Below are 17,269 nucleotides of genomic sequence, written 5' to 3'. Positions count from 1 at the left end.
TGATCAGTAAAAAAAACTATTATCCCTTCCCACCACATGAAAAGATTAACTCAATAGTGCATGCTGATATGAATCCTGGGCATTTACTGGAGCCTTGCTTGAGGAGATGCTTTAAAAGATACTGATAAATGTTTCCAGTTAATGAATTCACCACCCATTATTGCTTCTAGACCTAAGACTAGACTTATGTTCCAGCAAGCTCTAAAAGATGACATATACATGGTGACCCAGGCAGAGGTACACTATACTCCAAAAGAATTTCCAGAAACATAGAGAATATAGATATAAGAATGGCTAATAATGGTGTGTAGAACATAAAGTTGGATCAGTCTTAGTTTACTGATATGGGCCCACTAAGTGCAGAATATAAATTTAATGTTTCAATCTAAGACACTTTTTGGTTGATTCAGTGAAGCTGATTCGTGGGTTGTATGATGGCATAAATAAATCATGCTCAATGACAAGTCCAGTCAAAGTATATTGTAGCAGAAGGTATCCACAAGATTAAGGAGTTGGGCATGCTATAATGGATTAATCAGGATGGGTCTACAGACGCACATGGAGTAGAACTCACACCTTTACTGCAAGAGGAGGGAGCCCAATTGCAAATGTAGTCCCAGCATCTCTGAAGATTGCTATTTTATGTAAGTCACATTTCACTGTGGAAATGGACTTATTGGAATAGTGACACCTAACTACACTTGGGCTGATTGGGTTGCAGGGAAGTAGGGGCCAAATGGCAGCACTTAAGTGACAGAGACAGGTGGATGTGGCTACTGTAATGGACAGCTGAGTCAAAGTGGGAATCAGAACAGCTTGACTGTCATGGACTCATGGTATTGTCTACTCAGGCAGGAAGTCCTTGGGAGTGAAAAACATAGGAAACCTAAAGAATATTTACTTGATTTGTCTAAGCAGAAAAAAAAATCTGGGTCAAGTGAACAGCAGTGAAACTCAAATGATTAGAAGAGTCATAATTGTTCAATCATTCCCTGAGGTGAGATAGTTTACAGACCCATAACCCATTAAAAAGAGCAGGGGCTATGTTTCCCTGTGGAAGGACCCCCACTATAATGACAAAATTTTCTGTTATTTTTTTGTCAGCCTTCCTCAAATGGATCATCAGCATTTTACAAGAGTGAGTGTTCACTGTGGGAAAAGAAATAATTAGATTTTTTTAGGGATTATTGGACACTGGCTCTAACTGAGACCAATTCTAGAAGGCCTAAAACATCACTGTGACCCACCATTTGGTGTGGGGGCACATGGAGGTCAATATTGTAACGGAGTCTCTTACTTCAAGTTCATCTTCAGGTGGGCTGGTGGCTCTCCAAACCCACCCTGTAGCAAATGAACCAGTTCCAGAATCCATTTTGTGTAAGTCAGATTTACATAACTGGAATACTCAGCAGCTAGCAGAACATCCACATTGGGTCCCTGAGGTGGGGAATAAGGATAAAATGGTAGGAAAAACCAAATGCCAAGAAGACGCCATTTAAACTGTCTAGGAAAATGGTAAGCTAAAAACAATATTGTATCTTCCCCCACACTTTCACCACTTACTCATCTCTCTCCCCTTTCCTTCATTTCACCATATTTTCCACCTTCTATTAGACCTCTCCCACATCACTAGACAAAGCCAACTAAGTGTTCATATCACTGGCACTACTACTAGGATTCTGAGGAAACAGCAATCAACCACAGAAAACCCAAAACATCAAGAAAAACAAATGTAAACAAATGGAAATTGCCCAGATCCAATAGAGAATTCTGAAAAAGAGGCCCTGGAACTATAAGAAACAGGATTCCGAAGAATGATTTAGACATGTAGGGAATACTCAGGAAAACAATAGAAGAAATCTTAAATCAAAGGGAATCTAAGAATATAAACAATGAGATAACAGAATTAGGCAACACAGTAAATGACTTGAGGAATAGATTTTCCTTCTGAAAAGGAAAATCAAATCAGTGAGCTCAAAGACGATCACTCTGACTATAACTGACAAGAAAAACCACCACCAAAAAACAACAAAAGAATCAAGAGAAATAATCTATGTCTCATTAAAAACCCTGAAAAAGAAGTAACAAAAATACATACAAAGAAAATAGTTTTGACAAACTATAAAAGAAAATTTGACCAACAACACAGGAGTACATAATTATTCAAAAAGTTAAGAAAACCAAAATGAGATAGAAGCTAAAAGAAAACCACCATGAAATATCAGAGCCAAATTCTCCAATTTGAAAAAAAAGGATAGAATCCTGAGGGCAGTTACAGAAAAAAGATGGGAGGTGGGGTCAGGGGAATGTATGTCTTGAAGAAGGCGACTACATTTCTATCAATGGTTAAACTGGCTGGAGAAAAACAATGAACAATACTCGTAAAGAATCCAATGGGAGAAAATGCCCGGTATTATGTTCCTACTTGGTTTCTATTCATCTAGTTTCCATCCAGACCTTGGTGAACCAGGCTATGCGCTGTAGACTACTGGGACCTTGAACTGTGTTTTCAAGGCACACATCTGTCCTACTGCTCGAACTGTTCACACTCACCTGTAGCCGTTTTAAGGAACAGACAGACTTTCTTGGACTTAATATTTATATGACTTAGTGTGAGAAGAAGCAGATGACTGCTATCCCAAGGTTATGGAATTGGTGGTCTTTGGACTGTGGTTCAGCTCTCTTGCTCTCAGGGTGCTCTATTAATGATGCCCATTCAATGTGGCCCGGGATTACCATATATTTACTACTTAATGCCCTTCTTTTTTCTTATGAAATGTATTCATCTGATAGGGATGATTCTGCTTCTGTGAATTACTGCAAATTTTGTCTTATCACTGATCCCACTGCTTGTTTATAAATAGTGTCTTGTTATGTACATGTCATTAATTCATATTTTACAGTCTGAAGCCTATCTATACTTAAATAATTTTTCTTCAGCATTTTAAAATGCTATATAATTGGCTAAATAAAAGACATTACCTTATGCCCTAGGGGGATGATTTATAAAGTTCTCTATCATAAAATCATAATAATCTCTGAAGTTAACCAGAGACATATAAACTATAGATATATGAATGGATTTGGGGTTCGCACTTAATTGTAGCCCAATGCATCCTAGCCTGGCCCCGCTCAATGCTTGCCCTCATGAAGAGGTCACTGCTAATATGAGGGCTGTAACAGCATGTGATAAAAAAACCAGTTGGTGCCCGACTATCAGACAGAATAGTGGCTGAGGTTTTAAAAGCTCGTCTTCAAACAGGTAGCTATGTGAGTGAAGCATCAACTAAGCCCACATGAGGAAACACACCTGCCTTTATAATCCAAGGATTGTAAATAACATCCAAATCTCAGGAGAAAATAGTATCAGAGCTTGAATTCTGGACATGTGGTTTACAGAAGGCTATGGAAGACAGTGAAAGCCAAAAATCCAATTGCAGGGTCGCTTGGATGGATTAAGCCTCTGGGGAATCTTCTTGGACCAAAGTCCTGGGATATTAAGAGCCTTGTTAGAGACAGAACACTGCAAAGTTGATTAAGTCCGTTGTACTTAGGTTACATTTTAATATCTTGCTATTTGATCTCCCTTTTGACTCATTTTAAAGTTGTTTCAGTTTTTAATATTTTGCTTTTTTTCCTATGAAGTTTTTCTCTGTGTTCTAATCATTGTTTTCCAGTTTGTCTTTTCAATGATTTTCTGTATGTAAAGTCCAGGCTATGTAGATTCACAGAGGTAGTAACCGGCTTGATAATTGTGTAGAGCATGGTAGGAGTGATTGGTGGCAAATTAGGAACTAACAACGAGTTCATGAGAAAATGCGCTGAAATTCATTGTGGTGATAACTGCAGAAACGTTCTTAATAGGATAGAACAATTGAATTGTATGATAGGTGAAATATGAAGGAGTACCCCCCCCCCACCAACCCCAGACCAGAATTGCGCTGGGCAGAGTGGAGCTTTCATAGTACCCATGTTTCCTGCTAAGTATGCATCGAGCAACTTGCTCTGAGTTAGTGCACCCCGTGGCACTGGGAAGGTTTTCTCTGGTCACGGTGAATTTTTTCATAAAAGCAGTTTTGCTTGAAACCTTGCTTTTTGAGATGGCCAATTTAAGAAAACAGTGTGCAGTGGTGAAATTTTGTTTCCTACTCAAGGAAAAACACTGCAGAAACTGTTGTGATGTTGAAAACAGCTTACAAGGGCAGTGCTATGGGAAAAACTCAAGTGTTTTTCTCATTTCAAAAAAGGTAAAATATTGATTGATGACAAACCTCATTCTGGATGTTTGTCAACTTCCTGAATGAACGAAAACGTCAACTCATCATGCATTTGGAGTTTGCTCCACCAGGCAAGACTGTTAATCAAGCTTTCTATTTAGAGGATCCGAAAAGATTGCATAATAGTGTGTGATGAAAATGGTCTGATTTGTGGCAGACAGGGGACTGGTTCTGCCACCACGACAATGCCCCTGCTCACACAGCCATCTCAGTGTGCCAGTTTTTGGTAAAAACCAGCATGCCTCTTTTGCCCCACACACCTTATTCACCTGACCTCACTTTGTGTGACTTCTTTTTGTTTCTTTGAATGAAGAGGGAAATGAAAGAACAGAGATTTGAAGACAAAAGCAGAGATGAAGAAAAAAATTGGAGAGGTACTGTCAGCCTTCCAAACAGATGAGTTTGAAAAATGTTTCCAAGAATGGAATCACAGGTGTGACAAATGTATGAAGTGTAATGGAGAGTACTTTGACGGTGACATGGTTGTTTTGTAAAAAAATTTAAATACATAACTTTGAAAAAAAATCCATTTTTGGTAACTCCTTGTATCTTCCAATAAAACTATTTTAAAATAATAAATATGTAAATGGGGTTAGCCCAGATTCAGTTGTACACAGGTTAAGACTTGAGTCAGTGGTCTCCTGTATTGCTTGCTGTCCTTGGGAGTTATCAGTAGCTTGTCACCTGACTTACCAAGCTTGGACTTATTCGTCTCTTTAGCCACAGGCTTGATCTGCCAACCTTGAATTCATTTTCCTCTGTAGTCATAGACCTTTGTCTTTCAGCTCCTTTTGGGCCCATCAACTCCCAAAGCTATGACAGTCATGATAACCCTGCACCCTAACATCAGCATCATGGGCCTAGAACTTGCTCAACTTGGAATTTGCCTTCTTCTACATCTGTGTGAGCTATTTTCTTGATGAAACGCTCTCTATATAAGTATATCCGGAGAACAGGCTGTCCAGGGAGATTACCCACACTGCACTCTCCAGGAAACTATTCTTGTCACAGCAACACTTCTGACAATCCAGGTCCTGGATCTTTCAAAGTACCAAGCATGAGGTCATGGTTTTACCTTGTGCCTCAAATAACTCATTCTGAGGCTCTTTGGCACCATCAGGTTCTTCATCTGACTTGAAACTCTGTGGAAAAATGGAAAGGATACATAAATCCCTTGGAGAATATCAAAAGCAGTTGCAGAACACCAAACAAACATGTAGCACTGGAAAGCTCTTTTGTGTAACTGAAGTGGACATGCTATCTGTACACCAGCAGCACGTGGATCATAAATTCCTTATTGAAAATGAGAATGCCAGAAGTGGCAATAGGGAGCATGTCGTACTTTGTGAAATCATACTTGGTGTTCCTACCCCCTAAGTCATCAGCACTTTAAGTGGGCACATGCAGTCAACTGTCTTGGTTACCTTACACCAAGAGAAAAGACGAGGACACCCAGAAGCATCTGATTCTGCCAAAATCTTATGGTGTATGTAGTGACCAAGTGAATACCCACATATGGAATCGGTGGAGTCCTGGTGACATAGTGCTTGAGCACAAGGCTACTAACTGGAAGTCAGTTGGTTTGAACGCACCAGCCTTGGAGACCCTTTGAAGCTGTTCTACTAAGGACGATGGGGTTGCTAAGAACCCAAGTAGGTTAAATGGTAGTGGGTTTGGGTTTGGGTTGGACCAAGACTCAGCATTCTAAGCAGGAGCAATCTTGAGGACTGAAAGCTGAGAGCAGACAACAGGAAGAGTCTACGGAAGCGATGAAAGAAAGAAGCATCGTGCTACCGATGGAGTCCAGCATGCGACAAAGGGACAAGGTAGCGCCTTCAGCTCACACCCTGTCCACTGTCTCTCTGGGGTAACTGAGGTCTACAGTGCTTAGGTGTCTTGTCTACCAGAGGTCTAGGGCCGACCCTCCAATGCTCTCACACCCTTGAATTTAAATGACAAGTCAGAGCAACACCAGTAAATTCAGTCCCACTTCCCTAATGCCTTCCACTCACTGAAAAACTAAAAATACCCTTTCCATACCCAGTTTTGAGTACCAAAAAGGCCTCAAAAATCAGAAGAGCCCCGATGAAGACAGAGTCTCATTAGCCCAGGAAATGATAATTCAACCCACACCATACTTCAGATCCAAATGTAAAGAGAACAGAAAGCAAATGTCCTGGGTTTATGGTGTAGCCCAACATAGCACATGCATCCATGAAAGAAAATTTAGGATTTAAACGTGTGCTTATTTGTTTCCCCCTGCCTTACAAATGTTTAAGATTAAAATCAATTCAGGACTCCAAGTTACCTTACTAAAGATAGGTTCTTGATATGGTCTCGTCTTTCAATCTGACAGCACATAAAGGAGGAACCAGTAACATTCTGGAATCCTTGAATACAGATCTAACAAGTATGTGATTTACTTAGGACATGTGATGCATCATCATGAATATGCTTCTTGACATGGAGTACAGTGAGGACCTGGCCCTTAGCAGGTGTCTGGGATTCACTCCAGGTACTTGAAGTGAGTAACTTAATGAACTGGGAGAAGGGAGCTGAAGCTAGCCCCCAAAGCGGCAGGGGAGTCGTAAGTATTTCCTGTCTTACAGTTTCGAAGCACTACAGTACTAGCGTCAGAAAGGAGTGAGAAACAAATGAAAACATTTCTGCTGTTGCAATGTCTGAAGGAGAGCACTCTTTGTCCAGGGTCACATGGAGACAACTAGACCCAGATCTTATTTAAAATGAGATCTTATTCCCCAATGGTAACCCTAGCACCTGTCTACTTAAAATTCCAGGGAATGAGACTCTCTCTACTTACATTCTCTCACAACCATGTGAACTAAGATATTTACCTGATATTAGGCACTCAAGTTGGAGAAGGAAATTCTGACCCACCTCCACACTTTGCAGAGATGTTGCTCGGTGGAGCTGGCTGCTCAGGCTGCTCTGTCCTTGCTTATCTGCTGCATGCCTGACTTCAGTCTCCAGTGAGCACAACTCAGGCTGGGTCCGACGACCATACCACTTAGGACCACTCACATGCTTCGGTAGGACAGCTTGTGAGAGAGAGAGAAAGGAAGAGGGAAATTTGGTGAGGAGCCCTTTAAATGAGCTCTCTGAGATTTGAATGTGTCTACGTTATCATGGATGAACATTTTTACCCATCAGAAAGCATTAAAAAGAACACAAGAAGCTGCTTCTCTGTTAGGTGTGAATTGGGTCTGAAGGCTAGTAATAGTGGCTCAACTTTATGCACTGCTTGAAGTTTTCAGAGTCTATTTTTGCTTTTGTTTATGCAATAAAAGGCTGAGGGGAAAAAAAACACCCCCAAACCCTCTAAACCTGAAGCCCTAACTTTTTATGCAAACAGTAGGTTCTCCAGTAGTCTAACAATCTAGGGCTCTGGAAGCTGAAGATCATCTTCCAAACCTAAATGTCCTCGGAGTACATCTTAGCCACCAACAGAGGAAGAGAGAGTGGTGCGTGGGATCTGTGGATGTGGGGCCAGGATACAGGCAGGCAGGTACCTCTGAAATTCAGAGCATGTCTGGTGAGTCTGGGACAGAAAGAGGCTTTTAACAGCTCTCTGCTTCCTTTTGAAATCCTTTCTTCTCGATATCTACAAAGAGTAGCTGGGACCTCTCAGCCAGAGAAGAAATTGATGCTGAATTCTCATGAAAATTGAAAGTGGAAGCTAGGAAAAAGAAATGGGGACTGGGGTGGCATGGAAGTCTGATCGAACAGGCCATGGCTTCAGAGCAGAGCCAGTTGAAGAGAAGGCAAAGAGACTTTCATGAGGTAGGGACGGGGCAACAAAACCAGATGCATATTTCGGTGCACATGTGTCTTTTGTCTCCCTACACAGAAGTCTTGCTTCATAGGGTCATGCGCCACCTCACTTGTTTTCTGCGGACATTGACCTTGGGGTTATGCAGAGCAGGAATCTGGTTAAATCTGACTGCTGGTAGAATAGTGATACCACAGCAGATAGGAGTAAGGTGTTACGTTCGAGTTCTCATGTGTGAACGTATTAGGCATGGCACTATGCTGGTGTGGTGAGTTATGAATTGGACTGCAAACAGCAGTAAGAAACACTTGCACAACTACACAGGACAAAGATGGGGCTTTCGACTCCATTCTCGGAAACCCACAGGGGCCGTTCTCCTCTGTCTTATGGGGCCGCTATGAGTTGAAATCCACTCGATGGCAGTGAGTGCGTGTGACATCCAGGGCTTCCGACAGTGTGTGTGGTGGTGATATAACCTATCATACCACAAGAGACTTTTGAAGTAAAAAGATATTGTTAATAAGCATGATTGGATGACAGGTATCAATAAGGAATGGCTTGGGAAATTCTAAGGAAATGTGACTACAGCTTATAGGAAATACCAAGCAAGAGAGAAAAGTTTCCAAGTCAGTAGCTCCCTTCAAGGAGAAGTAGACAGGAGAACCATACCTTCCGAGAGAGAGACCACGAGTAAAGCGCTGCCCAAAGGGTGCGTGATAGAACACGTCTGACTCCCTACGAAGGGCTCTAAAGTGGGTTTGTGTGAGTGGGGAAGCATCGATTTTTTCTAGTATCCAGACAGGGATCCCTTGGTGGTACAAATCATTTATGTGCGTGGCTATTTACCAAAAGGCTGGAGATTTGAGTCCACCCAGAGGAGTTTCAGAAGAAAAGTTTAGTGACTATGCAAACAGAAACCCCTGCCACCGGAGATCCTGTGGACCGCAGTCCAGTCTGACACCCGTGGGCCACCGTGACTCCCAATCCAATAGACAGCAACTGGCTCCCCCCCACAATAGTTTTATTGAGATATAATTCACTTAGCACACACTTTCATAGTTCAGTCATAGTTTAAAAGAAGAGTTGTATACACATCAGCACAATCAGTTCTGGTGCAATCTCCCCACTCCCATATTCATGATTTGCTTCCCAATTCCCCTCGACACACCTGTATCCCCTTTAACGATTACATCATTTGTTGTCTCTATACATCTGCCCCTTCTGGGCTTCATAACTGGGACACATACTAAAAAAAAACACCCCAAGAATAAAACAGTGCACATTAAAAAGGGAAGAAAGAAAAGTCTACCGGCAATATTAAAATAAGCTAGAGCAAAAAGACTGTCATGAAACAAACAGGACTTCTTTAATTCAAGGACCCCTTCAGGGTGTGTAAGAAGAAGGGCATTGTCAGGGAGGGAAAAAGAAAGCTGGTGACAGAAAATACATTTCTCCCTGGACTCATCAAACCCACCACCGGAACAGACCATCTGCCAACATCCTGCTCCGAGAGCCCAGCCCACTGCTGCACCGCCTGCCTGTGAGAATTTCCATTTGCTCCTTCAGTGCTGGCTCCACAACATCATTCCTTCCTTTATAGTTGCTGCCAGCCAGCATTTTCCTTAGAATAGTAAGCTGTCCAGAAAAACATGCTTTTTTCACAAGCCTTTCTAATGTTCTCAGAAGAACATCCTAGGATGGAATCCATATAATCCGAACTTGACGGTGGGATAAGCATCAGAGCCTAAATTGCGAGAATCCTGTGTGTAGCAGGCAATGGGAGATAGTGGAAATCCAAGATCCACTGGTGGAACTCCGTAGGAAGTAAGCCTCCAGAGACTCCCCTATCTAAAATTGAGGGAAGAGAGGAGAGTGGTCACTAAACAAGGTGCTTGAAGAGAGGAGAAAGAAAACCAAAGGCATAAATCTGACCTCAACAGTTAAAACTTCGTTAGTAGGTTCTCCGCCCCGCCCCCAACACCCACCCCTTTTGATGCAGGCTGGACCTGATCTGATTCCCAAAATTTTCAGTTTATATTGTTTTCTTCAGTTTTTGTTTGCTCATATTAGATTATATCTCAGAGGAGTTATTCAATGGAGGTCACCTTCTTGAAGCTGTGTTATATGCGTTTCTGTTTTTCAGTACTTGAAACCTAGGATCAATGAACCTAGAGGGAGAGCATGTAGGATAAGGAGTTTGGGGGGAGGGAGTACAGTGGTAGATATGGGGTAAAAAAGAGATGATGTCAAGGAGTCCATAGAAAAAGAATGCTTGGAAACTGATTGTGGTAACAATTGTACAATTCTACTTAATGTGATTGAAATTTGGAATGATATATGTATTAAATGCCAACTAAAAAGAAAATGAACATCCTAGGAACTTACCACCTCCAAGAAGAAGAAATACAAAAATAATATCCACACAGGCCAGGAAGAAACAAGAGTAGCAAACGAGTGATCAAAATACAAATAAATGTGTCAGCTTCCCAGTATGTGATATTATGAGACTCAAACTCTCAGGTTTGGAAGGACCATAAGCTATTGCACCAAGTACTTTTTTTTTTTTGAGTCTGAGCAGTGGCTTTCCTTTTGCTACACACACGAGAATACCAAGAGTTCAGGTAATGGTGCTTTGACATTGAGACACTGGTTTGCTTTCTTTTTGTTGTTGTTGTTCAGAACACAACTGGACTTTTATTTGACACAGAACATAATACAGTTGCATGAGCACAACAAACTGAAAAGCCAAAGGAACAAAGACGTGGTTCTAGCAAGTCTTTTAATGAATAATAAAACATTTAAGCTTGATAGAAGAATTCATTTTTTCTAATGCCCATATGTGGCAGTTACATAACTTCCTGTCAACTTGCGAAGAGATGGAGTCTATACTGTCAACCAGGTCACAGCCTGATGACCTCATTCAGAGGCCCGAAGGAAATAAATAGTGCACTGGAGGCCAGACACATTCTTTCTGCTTCATCTTACTGCTGACAAGCCACATGGAGCTACACTGAAGGAGACAGAGCCCCAGAGCTGGAGGAGGCACGTGGAGCCCATGCCAGCGCTTAATGCTTCCACCACTATTGGATCCACAAGACTTACCGCCACTGGCCTGTGATCTCCCATTATTCAGCATCATTGCATGGCTGTGTGAATCTAAAGAGGAATTTATGGGCTAGTATTGACGTATGGGGTAACATTGGACTTATGAACTTGATCTGGACTGGGCTGGGATGTTTTCTTAATGTACAATTGCTCTTTGATATAAAGTTCTCTCTTACACACATATGAGTCTCCTTGGATGTGTTTCTCTAGTCTACCCAGACTAACACATCATACTTTTGGAATTCCCACTCTGTTGTTCAATGGACACACCTGCCATGTTTTGAGTCAGAGAGAGAGGCAGTGGAAATAAAAAGCATGCTTAGACTCCCAGATAACAGTACACTCTTCTGACGTGGCAAATGCCTGGTTATCTTGTCATTCTCTAAAGAGATCCATCATGTGGTTCCTACAGATGGCACAGTTATCAATCACAATATCCCAGACCCAGAGGGCTACTGCATTCCACTTTTTTACTTCGAAGCGGTTCTTGCTCGCACCACCGGTGGTGCTGCTCGGGTATCCACATCCATCACTGCTGCCATTTTGGAAACGCACGGTCTACTGGCTTGGTTTGACAGGAAAAGATTTACCAAGGGTAATGATAAAAATATATTGACATTATGTATTTAATAATGGTCTTTAATGGAAAGAGAAAAAGGCAGGGGATCAGGGTTGTTCTTAAAAATTCAGGACATCTGGGCACTTAATGAAAGTAATTAACTCCAAGAGAGAAGTAAAATAATGTTGACCCGACAGGACTCATTCAGCTAGAGCTCCTGCTGCCAGACCAGAAAATTGGGAGGTAAGGTGAAGGAAATGGGCAGGTGGAATCCTGAAACTAAAACCAGGGCACTAGGGTCTCTCCTAAACCCCCTTTTTTGCATGTGATTTCCACTCACAAAGCAAACCAAGGATGCTTTAAAGTGCTCTAGCTTTGGCGAGCCCACGGGTACCAGCTGCGCCCTTGCTGGGAGCAGTGATTTCTCCAGGGCTGAGTCCTAAAGGGGACAGAATCCCAAACACGAGAACCCCATGCAGGAGCGGCAATGGCAGGTAGCCAGAATTTAAAGTAGAAGAAAAAACAGGTATTTACCCCAGGTAGATAGATTGTGGTGTGGAAGAAAATAGGCAGATAGTCGGATTCCAGGGAGCAAATTTAGTTCCAATTGGCAGAGAAGGAAACATCCCCCCTGATAAGCTGGATCTCCCCGTCTGGGGGTCAGCCTGACAGCCCCCAAATCGGAGTACATCACAAGCATAATAATAACAAAAGAGTCAAATATATATTTTTGGTTTAAAACTCAAACCCAAGTCTGGTTGCTCAGCTCCAAGGAGCACATGGGCAGTGGGGTATTGGGGGGCTTAACATAAATCAGCATAAGAAGAAACCTAGCTAAGGAATGCCAGAACTCAGCTAAGAGCTGGGTGGCTTTTTGCATATCAAAGACATGCTGTAGCAAGTGTCAGCTTCAAACAGCACATAAGTACAGCCCAGAGACTTTGGGAGACAATTCAATTTGATTTTATTCTAGCTGGCCAGGGTAATAAAATAAAATAACAGAAAAAATAAAATCCATTGATCTAGTAGGCACCAGTAGACTAGATAGGACAATAAGCCCAACTTCCCTCTTAGTGATTCTACACATAGCTGGGGAGGCCCTGCCTGTCCTGGGGCCCTTGACAGGGCGGTGGAACACTCCAGCCCCTCAGCTACACACAGCACAAGGCAGGTACACCAGTGAACTCCAGCACTCAACTGACGCCTGGCCACGGGTGCGATCTTGTCTTTGAAGTAAACCCACACAGCATCTGTGGAACCCTACATCAAACAAGTACACCACCCCGCTACCTTGAGGAAGAGTTGGAACTCCTCCAGCCTCAAGGACAGGTGATCAAGTCCCAGTTACCTCCTTACCTACTACTCTATTTCTTCTCTCTCTATTCACTATCCCATATTTGCCACTGCAGTCAGTCTCAAAGAGCTCAGGTTTGTGTTGGGTTTTTCCTTTCTTCCTTTTCCCTCTTTCTCCTCTTCTCTCCCACTCTCTCCTATCATATATCCCTACTGGCTTCCAGGTCACTATCCTCCACTTAGGGCAAATCAACCCAAATAGCAGGAGGAACTCCAGCCTGCCCACCGTGGGAGTGCTGTACATCACACAGGGCACCTGGGACAAACATCTACAACACGCTGCTGAGGAAAACTCAGTTGGGGCTCTAAGGTGATCTTGTCAACTAGAGCAATTCTGCTCAGCACCACTGGGTCCCGGCATTGAAAGTAACACCAACCTGCCATTGTGGCGCAGGGTCTAAGCCCCTCTGGACACACAGTCAAGCAATTAGGGATCAGCTATCTATTTATTCTCGGTCTCCTCCTTCTCTCTCCTCCCTCTTTACCATCACTGCCAATATTAGTGAACACAATTGGGGTTTTCCCCCCTTCTCTCTATATTCTCTTTTTCCTCTTTCTTTCTTTGTTCTCTTCACTTCTCTCTCTGCTTGTATGATTCTCACTTCGCCCTCTCACTCCTTTCACTGCTGGTTCACAGACCCCTACCTAGGGGAACCCTGTCCTCCCAGTGGGCTTTCTTTACAGATATTTCTATGAGCGTTGGTTGTGGATGGGTCCAAGTAAGATGAAATGCTTCATCATTTAAATCTTTTCTCTGTTTATCATGTTGCTTATTGGTTCAGTGGTGAGGATTCTTGTTCTTTTAACCTCGAGTTGTAATCCATACTGAAGACTATCATCTTTGAACTTCATCAGTAAGTGCTTCAACTCCTCTTCCCTTGCAGCAAGCAAGGCTGGTCGCCTGCATATTTCAGGCTGTTCTCAAATCTTCCTGCAATCCTGAAGTCTCCAATTCAGCCATCCAAAACTCAAAACAGCTCAATGCCATGGAAGTCAAGTCAATTCTGACTCGAGCAAACCTGTAGGCCAGGAAAGAACCTCCCGGAAGGTTTCCAAGGCTGTAATCTTTGTGGCAGCACATGGTCACATCTTTCTCACTCGGGATAGCTGGTGAATTCCAACTGTTGCTCTTTCGGTTAACAGTGAAGTGCTTAAACATTGCCCTACCTGGATTCCAAGTGTGAGCTAGCAGCCACAATTTTCTTCTGAGACCAAAGGGGTTGTTAGGTGTGAATTCTCGACCAAGGGTGGTCCAGCAGACCTGCTCAGTATTCGCCCAGTTGCAAAATCCATCAAGAGGATGCATTGTCATTATTTTTAATCACATAACACACCCAGGTGTAGCAGCAACCCAGCTTTGTAATATCACCCTGGTTTTGATAAATATGTACCATTCCTTGATAACGCTTCCAAATCCTTTAATATCCTGCAGCTCAGTCCCTGATGTCTGGCTTTAACAAAAGGTGTGAAGGGAGACCATATGTCAATAAACTCTCCCCGTCTGCCACAACTCAGCGCATAATCAGCTCCACGGTAAAATGCATGGTAAGTCAGTTATGCGCTGGCGGGGAGGGCAAGGGGCCCCTTTCAGGTTTGTCTTCTGATGAAGTTGACCAAAATGACTTCTTATTTCAACCTATTAGGAGAGTGAGAGTTGCCCCCCCTCCCTCGCCATTTTTCTTTTCTTTTCCCTTTTTGTCCCTTTCCCCTTGGAGGGACAGCCTGCTCTGCTATTCTGAAAGGGTTTTCTGTTTTATGCTGCGCTCTCCACTCCATTAAATCACCTTTCCTCACATTAAATACAGGTCTTCAGGGTGGTCAGAGAGCTTTGCTGTGAGGGATAATGATATAATGAGGATGACATGCATGAAAAATCATTTTTCAGCTCAATCCCAGGCAGACCACGGGGAAGCATGAAATGGGAAGGAGGAGAGGTGTACCTCACTGTAGACAAGAGCCAGGCTTCAGAGGGGGCCAGTCTCGACCTGGAAGGCTGCTGAAGGCTTCTTTACCTCACTCACTCATTCACTCATTCATTCAACCAGCTTGCTACTTACTTATTAAATGCCAGACCTTGGGGCTCTCTCACTGAACAAAAGAGACAAAAATCCCCCTTCTGTCAAGAAGCTTCCATAAACAGAGGCATTCAAACACTTCCTAGAGAATGTGTTTAAAGTCCAATTTACACAAAAGCAGAAGAAGAGACTGATGCGAGGGGTTTCACACACACACATGTTCATATATGACTCCCATTGCAGCGACAAAGTGTAGGACTCTTCCAGGAGACACTATTCATTGGAGTTAAATTGCTCCCCCCAACCCCCTGAGCTCTCGCTCTCTCTTTTTTTTCTTTCTTTCTGAGAGCAATTGCCCTTGGAAGGGATTAGCTGTTATCACTCTCTAGCACCTTAGTGTGAACTTATTTATTGGCTCCTTTTCCTGCCTAGATAGGAGGGGCCTCCAGGGCTGCTAAAAGCCAGAAAAATCCCAAAAAAGGCAGCAACAAGAGAGGCAGAGGACAATTGGGGCCAGTGTTTCTCATTTGAGTGGGGGGGGGCATTTGTTAAAGATGCAGATTACACACACATACAGCACACACACACTTCCCTGCCACCCCACCCAATATGGCCCTACTAAATAAGGATCCTACCCCACCATCTGTCCGGGAGCCCCTGAACTGGCCCTTCCCATGAAACAAGCCAGGGCCATTGAAAGTGACTCTTTAGGCAAAAGACCAGTGACTTAGGTTTTCCAAACCAGGATAAAGCCCATTTGTTAAGCACTTGCATATTAACCAAAAGGTTGATGCTTCAAACCCACCCACCGGTTCCTAGGAAAGCAGGCCTGGTGATCTGTTTCTGAAAGGGCACAGTCTTGAAAAGGATCCCTGGTAACATATTGTCCTGCTAGCCATAAGGTCAGCAGTTCAATCCTACCAGCTGCTCTGAGAGAGAAAGCTGAAGCTTTCTACTGTACAGATGTATAGTCTCAGAAACCTACCAGGGCAAGTATACTCTGCTGCCATGAGTCAGAATTGACTCAATGGCAGCAAGTGAGTGGATGGGCAGGGATTGATTGGGCACCAACTAACACTAAGAACAACTATTTTGGGTGGCAGTGACATTCTTCTGCTTTATCTAGAATCTGAACTCTCAGCGTCATTAACAATGGAGGCAACAGACAAATAATTATAAACTACAGAAGGGTAAAGAAAAGCTAAAGAAGTTACTTCTGTTTGGGGTTTAGTTGTGTGCTTTTTTTAGCAGAAAATATGAACTATGAAGGAGCAGGGACTTGCTGGACTTAAATATGAACTGTAAGATCTCTCTCCGGGCTAGAGTTACAGCTCAGTTCTTGGCTCTGCATGAGAAAGAATTCACGCCAAAGCCTGGCTCGTGATCCAAGTGAGTTTAATGAAAGTTAAAAGAAGTTTCAGGTTTTACGCGCCACCCCTAGGATTCCTCCCCACCATGTAGCCTGGCAGAGACTGCTCGAGGTCATGCAAAGATCTCTCTCCTAAGTTTTCCTCCAAAAAACACCTGTCTCATGTTCTTTCTCAAGTTCCCTCCCCAGTTCCTGTCCCCAGTTTTTCCTTTCTCCCCCTCGCTCCTGCCTTTTCAAGGATTCCCGGGGGGAGGCATGGTGAATGACCCCAGGTCGATCCCATTGGCTGAATTGCAATCACCTGGCCCAGGTGGGCTGATGCAGGTTTAACGCCCATCCGTACCCACCAGCGGGAAAACCTAGGCTTTTGTTCTATGCTTGGTTCTCCTGGGCATGCGTCAATGGACATCTCATTCCTGCCTATCTGCCTAACAAAACCTATTTTTCAACCCCAAGTCTTTCTTGCCAAAAAATAATGTCCCATAATAGGAATGGCATGAGCAGGGCTTCTGCGTTGGATCAGATCAAGAAGATAGCTTTCATGCCCTGTACTAAGATCACAAAAGAATGTAATCCAGTGCCTTGTAGACAGTCTCGTGTACACAAAAGGTTTTCTAAGAGTCTCCAGAAGGCTGTGCTACAGCCTAAATAGGCTGAACTGCAGCCTAAAACAGAGAGGGACCCATTTCAAAGAGATGTGGGGACATGGCTTTCATAAAATTGAATGCATCATGTAATCCAGTGCAAGGGAAACCCAGTAACTTTGGGAAGGAACTGCATTGGCTTGGACTAAACAGCCAG

General features: G+C 43.1%; 2 pseudogenes; both read right to left on the bottom strand.

Moving 5' to 3' along the window:
* LOC142436869 (ninein-like protein) overlaps positions 1 to 9,684 on the bottom strand; it is a 91,163-nt pseudogene extending 81,479 nt beyond the window's left edge.
* Positions 9,685 to 11,378: 1,694 nt separating this feature from the next.
* Positions 11,379 to 11,726, bottom strand: LOC142436867 (E3 ubiquitin-protein ligase RBX1-like; annotated as a pseudogene).
* Positions 11,727 to 17,269: the final 5,543 nt, after the last annotated feature.

The sequence above is a fragment of the Tenrec ecaudatus genome, unplaced genomic scaffold (assembly GCF_050624435.1).
Source record: "Tenrec ecaudatus isolate mTenEca1 unplaced genomic scaffold, mTenEca1.hap1 Scaffold_726, whole genome shotgun sequence".
Classification (NCBI taxonomy): Eukaryota; Metazoa; Chordata; class Mammalia; order Afrosoricida; family Tenrecidae; genus Tenrec; species Tenrec ecaudatus.
The sequence above is the reverse complement of the archived record's forward strand: the minus strand, read 5'-3'. Positions and strand labels throughout refer to the sequence as shown.